At 42.9% G+C, this 9,050-nt stretch overlaps 1 long non-coding RNA gene across 1 annotated transcript; it reads right to left on the bottom strand.

Moving 5' to 3' along the window:
• Positions 1–520: 520 nt before the first annotated feature.
• On the bottom strand, positions 521–8,319 carry LOC125322980. The gene is made up of 2 exons (XR_007202321.1): positions 5,827–8,319; positions 521–1,054 (listed from the first exon to the last, which is right to left on the bottom strand). It is a non-coding gene; the product is annotated as an uncharacterized LOC125322980 (long non-coding RNA).
• Positions 8,320–9,050: the final 731 nt, after the last annotated feature.

Here is a 9,050-nt window from a genome sequence, read left to right as displayed (position 1 = left end):
ATCTAGGCAGACATGAAGCAGCACACAGATTTCTTTGAACCAAGTATGACTAAGTCTTTGACTGATTTAAGCACTTGATCTGTATCTCATAATTCTAGGAACACAGCAAGCCTTTTCCTGCTTAGATGTTTTAAGTGGTGAATCTTGTATGCCAGGTAAGCATCTGCTTTCATTATGGTTGTTCTGGTTCCTAAGAAACAAAGCACTCTGGCTTTAAAAGTTTCCTCTAGTTCCTTTCCAATTGTATTAATAAAAATTGTGGAATATATTTCATTTGAATAAAAATATCACATACATTTTTCTGCAACTTATTCCTGGGAGAATTATTTTTGCTTTTGCAAAAGCAAAATATTTCTGTATCACAGTACTAACACAAACTGTCAACATAACCAGTCAATCTCTGACCTGACCTTCTGCTGTCATAAACAGGACCACAATAATGTCCAACTCCACTACTGAGCTGATCTTCAGGTATTTCAGTATTTCTTTACTGGGCTGCTAGATAAGAAATAAATAATAATTAACACACATCACAAGAGATGCTTTAATTGCTTTGACAGTTAGACCCACTGAGGGTGAAGTTTTCTGACTTGAACTTACACGTCTGATCTGAGCCTGCTTTCTCCCATCTGAAAACTGAAGAATCTTCATGAATCCGTGAAACAAGGCCTTTATTGGTTGAAGTTTTCTTAATTCCTCCTGTAGATCTCACCTCTTGCAATAAAATGTTCATGGAAAATTCTATTCAAACCCTTTCTGTTCTTCTTAATAAATGAGCATTCAGGTAGCTGATTGTAGTGGGAAATGGAAATTACACAGAACAGTGCAAAAGATTACTACTTTCTATTTAGATAAATATGATACATATTCCTTGAAAAAAAGAATATTGTAGAACTTCCAGGCTCTTTGGCCAGTTCAATTTGCTGTCACTGAACTCTCTGATGATATTATTTGCCTAGGTCTTCTCTCCTTCCAGTCTTTTCGTTCCGTTTTGAGGGCCTGTGCTGTTTTGCTCCATTAATGTTCTCCTCTGAGGAACTCAGTTTTACCACAGCTGCAGAAATACAAAGCAAGACAACCAAAAAGTTGTGTTGGTACCTTCATATTTTCATCCCATTCTGCTAATTTTCTCTTCAGGACTCTTCCTCCGTATCAAAACAACTGAACTATTCTCTTTTCCATGTCACAGACCCCAAGAAGCCCTTTTTTTTTCCCAAAACCCCTTCTCCTTGTCCCTAAATCCCTTCTTTCTTTTGATAAAATATTCCCCTTGTGCCTCCTGTCTATCTGCTCAGTACAGAGACTGGCACAAAAAAGTTGCCTTCTGCTCACCTCTGTGGTGTCTTCTGCCCTAGCACAAGTCCTACACAGCTCCAGTAGTGTCTTCCCACAAAGATGCTCAGTTTAACCCTTCGGCCAAAAAAATCCCTGGTATATTACCAGGTATTTTACCTTCAGGGCTCAGTTTCAGCACAACAGGCAGAGAGGAATCACCAGTCCTGCCTGAAGGATGAACCTCCAATAGTCACATTTTTACTGGAACTTTCTTGTATTTTGCAAGTGTTTTTTAAACAAGTTCCCTATTTTTGTGTCTGTCTAGGTTTCAAGTTTAGGATTTTGCTGAAATAAATTAGATCTAATTAATGAAGAATTTGCTACCATGTGTCTCACTGTCATTCTCAAAAAACAAAACAAAAAAACCCTGAAACCTTTGTCAGCATGTTTTCTTCAGACATAAGAAAGTAATTTGGACTAGGTGATTCACTGTTTGTTCCTTTCCAGATGTAGTGTTCACTATGAAAAAATAAAGGTCTTTGTTTTAAATGCCCTGCAAAACAACAGTAGCTGTTTTCACAGACTAATTTTTCTACTCCTTAAGAAATATTGATAAAGGAATCAAATTACCAAGACTCTCCTCAGCTTCTTGTATCACATGCACAAAACTTCAGTAAGTTCAAAGCACACCATTTAAATACAGAACATTATTTAAAATGAAGCACGTGCAAGAAGGAGCTCAACTAAGTCTGCAGTCTGACTAATTATTGCTAAGCAATTAATCACTGAAGCTTGTCAGGTAAAAGCAGAACATTAAGTCAAAACATGATCATATTACATTTACAAATCTCAGGTACCACCCTGACTTTTTTATTTCCTTGGACCAGGTTTCACAGGACCTTGGTGCTTTCTGGTAATCCTGATATATCTATAGCTGACTTCAGAAGTGGCCCTAACTGGGACAGCTTTTCACAGAAGACCTTGGCAGGAAGAATACAGCAGCAAAACATCCAAAAAAAAGGCTTCTCAGTTTATGTGGGGTTGTTACATGAGACTTTCTTCTGGGTTGGGATATAGATCTAGAGCAGTCTTGTTCTTAATATCCAGGTTAATCATCGAGAACAGTACAAACAATGGTATTTAAATTAAGTAGAGTAAACAGCAATTTTGAGTCATGCTGTTGCTCTCTCCCTTCTAACATGCTGTATGCTGTGGCTGAACCATCCAACATCTGGACTGTGAATATAATGCTGCCAAAGCTGTACTTGGTGGTTGCCAAACTGTTGAGACCACGTGTAGCTTCGCAGCTTGATATCCAGGGAACCCAACTATGATTCAAATTCTGAAAAGTCACCAGGTCTATGGTTGCAATATGATTCAGCAGTTTGGAGGCGAGCCTTCTTAAGTTAAAAAAAAAGAAAACAGCAACAAAAAAAGCCACAGCTGAGCTGACCATATATGGCATACAACTAGCAAAGAAGCAAACTTCTTGAACACCTTCACAACAGAGCTCCATAACTTGACTGGATGGTACAAAACATGGCTTATCACAAGCATCGGGCTAAATTCTGCTCCCCTAACAACTGTGGAAACTCAGATGAACTCCGCTAATTTCAGCGATACACAGCCTGTTTAAATATGAATGTACAGAAGTTCCTCAACATGCCTCTTGCTGGCACTCTTTGAGATAAGCTTGAAGTCATTAACCAGGTAGAGAGCAGCATCCTTACAGAAGAATGCCTCCAGTGGTATTCCAGGAATTTAGCTACAGAGGTAGACTCATTCCCTATCACACAGATATACTTGATTTGTAAATGAATTAAGCATTGTGAATTGATCAGGAAAAAAAAACCAGGTTCTGCACACACACAGAATGCACGAGGAGCCTCAGTCTTACATCAATTGCTCTGTGCACTCCAGGATCATTTACACATACATAAAAGATGACCATATCTTTCCAAAACGAGGTGTCTACTGGCCTGGTACATGGAAGGGCTCAGCTGCTGATTCACATTGCAAAGCCTATTTCTCAAACTTGTCTCCTTGCCTTCTAGCAGATATAAATAGCTAAAACATGACTTTTTTCTTCATTTACTGATTGTTCAGGTGGACCAGCACTGCACCAAGGCATGACAGTCCTCAAAGCTCATCCTGTGCTGCTCAGCCCTGCCTAGTCAGACAGATGAGACACCATCCTTCTATGTGTATCGCCTTCATTTCTTCTGGTGATGATGCTTACTCTTCCTTTGCCAAGTAGAGTGGCTTGACTAATATTCTCTACTCCCAGAAAATGACTGACCAGGCTCAGTCATTTGGGAAATTAAAAAAAAAAAAAGGGGTGAAATAAATGCTGCTCCAATTGAAGTTGAGTGGTTTGTTCAACACTACAAAATGTTGCTCTAGGAAAGCTTCCTTTTAATATAATAAATGCAACAAATGGGGTCCCCTTTTTTCTCATTCCCTTCTCTTTAATAGTAATTAAATGAAGTGGAGATTGTGAGGTAAAACCAAGCACATCTGGGTCAATTAGCATGGAAAGTCAATTCTTTAAAACCTGAAGGATGCATCTGGGAATCGTGCACTTCACAGCACGAATCTCAGGGCAGTGCTGCACTCTCAGCAACTCAACTCAATTAAGCCATTACGTGGTTCTTTAAATCTGGGGATCCGGGGGAATTGGTTAATTGTCTGCTTGTCATAGTTCCTCCTCAGGGAGCATGTAAACGTCTTCTGTTTCTCCTATAGATGTGTGGTGCATGTAAGAACAATCCATTTTAGCTGACTTATTCAAAGCTTATTTCTCCCGTGGGAAAATTAATCTTCCACTTCAAACACTCAGTACAAAGCGCTCCAGTGGAAACAAACCATGCCATCAATGTGAAATAGGTTTTCAATGACTACAGTCGAGTTTATATTTCCTTTTCTTTACAAGGCTCAACTATTTCTCCCTGCTTTCACTTGTTCCTAACTTTCACAACCAAACTTCTCAGGCCTGTGATAGAGTTTCACCATTCTCTGCAGCTATGGGCAGCTCTGACACACCCTTGGACTTACCTAATGCACTGTAAGTCACCCGCTGACTTTACAGTCAGCAGAACCCCAGCAAGCCATCTAAACATTTATGAAGTGCTTAACTCCATGGACAGGGCTGAGTGCCTCCAGAGGATAACTCATCCCACATCCAGATAGTTGTGGAGAATGGCACATCAGGGGATGTCCTGATTGAGAGCTGTTCTGGATTCATTGAACTAAGAGATCTACTTAAGAGCTCTTTAACAGCCAGCCTAAGGCAGATATTCCACTTTTAGACAACAAAATTAGTGAGCTTAATCCCACCTACATCTCCTCACTGCTGTGACTGTGACAACCACTCAGGAAAGACAGACTGCTGTCCCTGTTTCACCATACCACATCAGTGAGTTCCTCCTCATGTGCACACAAGCAGCTGCTTTCACTCTTATTTTGCTCCATGTTTCAGACTGCTAAACATCCAAAATCTCTAGCTGGCCTCAGTGGGAGATGGTTGCTGGGTGCTCGGGATTGTGGAAACAAGTCATCCCATTTAGCCCCTAAATATGGATTTAGAAGGCTAACTTTAGCTTCAGATTTTTTTTAAACTTGGCATGGTATTAAAATCCATCCATGGGGCGAGTTAATTTTTTACCATCAAAGAGTAGTAAAACAACTTCTCCAAGGTCATACAGCAGGATGACTAGGATTAGAATGCCACAAATTCCATGTGTTATAACCAGAAAATTATTCTGTTTCCTAAATGTAACATAATTGGGATACAGTCTGATAAATGGAGACTGAGTAAGCCACACTAAATCTACTGATGTGTTCTGCAACGTCTGGATGCATCCCCAACCCTAGCTATGAAAGGAAATGTAATTATGGTAATGAGAAAGTGCAGTCCACCCATCATTTGGGTTACCACACGCATACGTAACCAATTCCAAATATAGAACGGAGCAATGTCTCCTACACTCTTATCTCTCATTGGATCCCTTTTCCTTAAGTTATATGCTTGCCATCTTTTCCTCTGACAGGAGAAACAATCTATTTTGGTGTATGCACAGCAGCTGAAGGGCTATCACGTCCGTCAGGACACAGGGAACAGCTGCTGGACATTCACCAAAGAGCTGCCTTTGGGGGCAGACACCTTCCCTTGCCCACATAGATGTAACCAGTGTTTGCTCAGGCGCAATGCTGGGGACGAAGGAGGGAAGCTAAGCCTGAGGAAGAACGTTCAAGGAGGAGAGGAAGATCAAGAAGCCAGAGAATTTTATAAAGCACCCTTGTGTTTTGAAACCTATGCCAATTTTAAAAATGAGGGGTATGTCTCTTAGTGCAGTCTAAGCCATGAATGCAAGGTAGTGTAGAGATTCAGAAGCCTTATTTAAACATCCTAGTTTGGCTCCAGAGAAGCGGAACAGCATAGCACACAGTCCAGGCTAACTTACACAGCTCTGCCATGGCAGTTTAGACCAGTCAGAGCCTCAGGTGTCTAAAGGTCTCTGTACAGCGGTGTCCTCAGCATGCATCACTCACTTGGTTTACATCATCTGGAGGACGTGTCTTCACGAGTGGTGCAATGTGTGAGTGTAACTTAAAAATTTCAGCTGTGGCTCCAGAGTACGTGCAAGGGATCCTGATGACAAACATTCTGGCTCTCCTGCCTGTCTGCAATCCAGGGACATAATGCCAGACACTTTTCCTCCTGTGGTGGACCAGCATGTACTTATTTTTGTGCACCTCAGCTTGCCGTGGTTACGAAAGAGAGAGGAAATATTTTATTAATTTTCGTCTCCTAAACCAGAGTGCGGCAGATAGCTAGACTTCCAGTTCCACCAAGTTTCTGCAGGAAAAGGAGAAATGGGTCATTGTCAGGTGTTTATAAAAGTATTCAGAGGTATCTAAAGCTGAAAAATTGTTCTGAGTCTAACTTAAAAAATATTAGTATCTTTAGGCTGTCATGCCTAGATATTTGTCCTGAGTTAAGGAGTATAATCAGATATAGCAGAGACAGCAGGAAGAATTAGAGAACTGGATTGTGACCTGCACATCCCCACACAAGGCTTCTTGGAAGTGCCCTGTGCTAAGCAACAGCATGTCACAGCAAAGTAATCCCAGAACACAGCAGGGGCAGCCAGTCCCAGTGCACTGGTCACAGCTCCACCAGCATTCAGTGCTTTCGGACACAGTCACACATCAGGGCTTGAAGGGACTCTCTGTCCACTCTCCACCCACAATGTAAGCAGCACCACAGCTCTGTTCTCAGTGAAAATAACACTAAATGTACGTGCATCTGGACCAATTGTCAGGGTGTTGTAGATTCAAGATACTTTAATTTCCTTCTTAGAAAACAAAGGAAGAGAAAAATCAGCAAACTGCCTCTTATACCCTCTGTCTTTCTTATTGCCTGGAATGAACAAAGATGGCGCCTGATAAGCCATGGATGGAAGAAGAAAAATAGGGAAGGACTAGAGCAATCCCAGTAAATTCAATCCAGCCAAGTCAACAGCAACTTGAAAACTTTCTGGATGCTCCACAACCCACACGCAAGAGTTCCTCCAGTCCACTTTCTGCTACCAATGTATCTGCATCCCAAAGTTAACACAGAAAGAGGCCAGTAGAGGTTGAATTGCTTCCTGGCACAAGGTAGCATGGACTCTACAGCTGAATATACACGATATACCAGTTGAGGAAGGGACTGACTATTGAATGGCAACTGCATGTACCATAGTCAGTGCCTGACTGCCCTGCATGTCCTTTGCTGTAGCCTGCTGTCCTGGTTCAGAGATTATGTGAGATGCTGCTACCATGTTTATGTTGGCTTCACTTTGATGCGAGTGACTACATGAAATGCCACACATGCGCACACAGGCACACGCACACCCCAAAGACAGGCCTTCTTCCAGGGCTGTCAACAGCACCTTTAAAAAGTTGTATATGCAACTTAAAAAAAAAAAAAGAAAAAAAAGCCATTTTGAAGAACTAATTTTTCTTACCTTTCTTCAGAAAGAGCTCTAGCACCCTCCAACACTCAGGGCAGCACAAAAACCCGGTATGTTCATCTTGGTATTTGAAGCACATACACACATATGAACATACATGCACACACTTATGCAGACCCAAAACTCTCTCCCCAGGAATGTGGCCTTCCCTTTTCAGGTACGTACCAATAGGAATGCATACACTGAAGAAACAGAAGCAGAAAAATCATGTTTTTCACACAGCTGTTTATTCTGCTTGCAGGAGTTCCTTTTCCAGCCACAGGCAAGGGTGGAATCCAGAGAAGCCAAAGGCAGTTGTGGCGGGATGTAAATGAGACCACACCTTCCAGACACACTCCAATCATAAGGGAAGAGCATGGATGTAAATAAAACCACACCTTTGCTGGACCAGCCTTCTCTTCTTACGTAAAACAGTTTCCATGTAAATAAGGCCACTCCTTTGGATGAGCTGCCTATTTCCATTTGTGAGGAGAGGCATGTAGGCAAGGCCAAGCCCTTTCACAAACTCTTAAGTAAAACTTTGAGAGGATTATAAGTTTTGCCCTTGTCTGGCTCAGAGAAGACTAGTTCCTTCTTTGGAAAGAACTTTATTGCTCAGAGTGGGATCTGATGAGCCAGCACATATCTTTCCTCAGTCTTCCTGTCAGGCACTGAAGACTGCTTTATGAACAAACTGCTCATAGAACATGGATACCCATTTTAACATGCAACTTTTAGCTTGCATTGATAAGCCTTTACGCTGACATTAGATGGGTGCCTTCCTTTCACCTGGGCAGAATTTAAAAGTGCAGCAATGGAAATAGTGAGATCCTTCTGCATTTTCTCCATTTTCTCTTATATCCTTCTTTCCACATGCCCATCCAAATCTGATTTCAAGATTTCCAACCCAGATCAAATGCAAGCAGCTTGTCCCAAAAGGTAAAGAACTAAACTGCAGCCAGGCTTCAGCATAACTTTTTCCAGATGTCAGAGCTCACTATAATCATCATCAATTTTGGTTTGGGTCAACAAGCAACATAAGTGTCAGTAAAACTGTGTTGGGTTGACCCTGAGTTGATGGACAGTCTTTAAGACCAATTACGCTTCTCACAATTTACATATTTAAACCGCACGGAAAGGCGGGACTTCCCCTTTTTGGTCGGAGCTCGCCTGCTGGAAGGTGGGGGGGCTCCGAGCCTCCCGGCCCCGCTGGGCCGGGCCGGGGCCACTGCCCCTTTCCCCCTTTCCCATCGCTGCGGCACGGACCCTGGGTCACTGAGGGGGACTGTCCCAGAGCCGCAGGCAGCTCAAACCAGCCATGGACTGCTCACAGCTAAACCCATCCAGCGCGGCTTCTGGGGACAGGCGGGTCCCTCTCCTCTCCATGCGGAGCCGGTGGAGCCAGCGGGAGCCGGCAGAGCCTCCTGTCTGCAGCCAGCACACTCCGTGCTGAACTGAAGAGGACACCACGCAGCCAGCAGCACAGAGGGAGCGAGGCTTTCCCCACCGTAAAGCCCGAACAAGAACACCCTTCAACATGGCGGCTTCAGAGTCAGAGAGAAAGAGAAGTGAGTCCCGTGGGACGGAGCTGAGCATGGCGACAGGAGAAAAGAGGGCGGTGCCGCGGTTCTGGCGCGCAGCTTAAAAGAAACCTTCTTGCATGCCGTGGTAAGAAACTGTAATACTACAAACTGTTTGTCTCTTTAATCCATTTGAAGAACATGGGGGGGGGGGGGGGTGGAGAATCAACGTGTGCCTATGAAGTTTGTGAAGAGTGCC

The sequence above is a fragment of the Corvus hawaiiensis genome, chromosome 3, assembly GCF_020740725.1.
Source record: "Corvus hawaiiensis isolate bCorHaw1 chromosome 3, bCorHaw1.pri.cur, whole genome shotgun sequence".
NCBI classification, from domain to species: Eukaryota; Metazoa; Chordata; class Aves; order Passeriformes; family Corvidae; genus Corvus; species Corvus hawaiiensis.
Note: the sequence above shows the minus strand (reverse complement) of the source record. Positions and strands in the feature narration are given on the sequence as shown.